Source organism: Morone saxatilis, unplaced genomic scaffold (assembly GCF_004916995.1).
Source record: "Morone saxatilis isolate NCDOM2014 unplaced genomic scaffold, NCSU_SB_2.0 Contig2, whole genome shotgun sequence".
Classification (NCBI taxonomy): Eukaryota; Metazoa; Chordata; class Actinopteri; family Moronidae; genus Morone; species Morone saxatilis.
In genome coordinates this window covers 1,176,352-1,177,893 of record NW_023339762.1, presented here as the reverse complement: position 1 = coordinate 1,177,893, position 1,542 = coordinate 1,176,352, and positions in this window count along the sequence as shown.

The window sequence follows — 1,542 nt, the reverse complement described above, 5'->3', positions numbered from 1 at the left end:
TCAGCCTCCCAGCAAAGTTTTTGGCCAAACTTACATACAGCAGCATAGGATACACCTGTGCCTTCCCCTTCCAAGCTCCTCCTCACTCCCTGTCTCCTCCAGACGCATTCCAGGGATCGATATTCAGGTCACCGGCTGGAGGATGGAGGAGCAGAACGAGCAGAATGGAAAGGTGTAATCACTGGCTGTGTTAATCAAATTAAAGATTATGTCATCAAAATACAACTGGATGACTCTTCTGTCTTCTTTGGGAGACAATGGAGGTCTATCTCATTAACATACTTAATCATACATAGACAGTTCTTAGGAGGAAAATGTCATTGTTGGCTTGGCACCCTACACGTGATCTACTGGCCACTGGCTCACATGTGATGTAGCTCTTGAGCCGTAGCCACGACTGCAGTCAGCTGCTGGTCCCAGGCCAGGTCCTGTCATTAGCTGGAACAGCTGGAGAAGGGACGCACCAGCTGTACATGGCTAATGATACGCAGAGTGACATGAGAACAGATGAGAGGGACAGACCCTGGTAGACCTGGAGCACCAAAGTCAGGCTAAAGAGGGGAAGAGCAGGCCAGGTGTAGTAGTGCAGAAGCAAATAGAGACAGAAGAACAGTAAGGTAAGAGTCAGGGAATCCATTAAAGGTATACAAAATTTGTTTTGGTGGTTCGATGCAACACCTCTATTATTAAAAAGGCGTGCAGTTATTTCAGTCCTGGTGGATTTGATGGCACCCCAGATAACCATGGTGGTAACCACAAGCTTGGTAATACTCAGTGACCTGTTCCTGGCAGTAGGGATGTCATGATACTAGATATGTAGGAGTCGATACCAACACCGGTGAAATTCCATGATTCTTAATACCCAATACGATACCACAGTAAAAACAAAATCACTATCAGCCAATCAATATCAAACTACATGAGTCTCATTTTGAAAACATCAGATTTCCACACAGTCCATGCATCCTGCTCATAGTTCAGTTATAAAATCCCAGGGCACCGCGAAGCATCCCTCCGTCCTTCGTTTCTATCACAGTTTTATGGTTTATGGTCTTTTTGAGACTTAGTTTGGGTTGATATCAACGCAAAAACTCCTGTGACCCATTGCCTGAACCAAACAGAATATTTCCAACCTGTGAGAACACGTTTGTGTTTTTTCTTTTCGACAATCGAGGTGGAGCTTTAGCTGCAGCTGCAATTGTTGGCATCTTCAATGTGTTGTTGTTCTTCCTATGGCATTACAGCAGATTAGAATGCTTGTAGGCGTATACAGGGTTCCCACGCAGTCCTGGAAAATCGGAAAATTGAGAACTAGTTTTCCAGTCATGGAAACACCTGGAAATTGATTAAAATTGCCAAAATTTCCTTGAAAATAATCTGTTGTCCAGAAATCTATTTGTTGTATTTTAGCTCCTCACTCAGATGGCCTACACAAACCTGGGTGCATGTTTTGTTTGAAACTCTTGAGTTAATAGCTTGACATTTTAAAGACGTGAACGGGTTTCTGGTTAGATGCCTAAATAGTGTCTGTGGTTAACACAA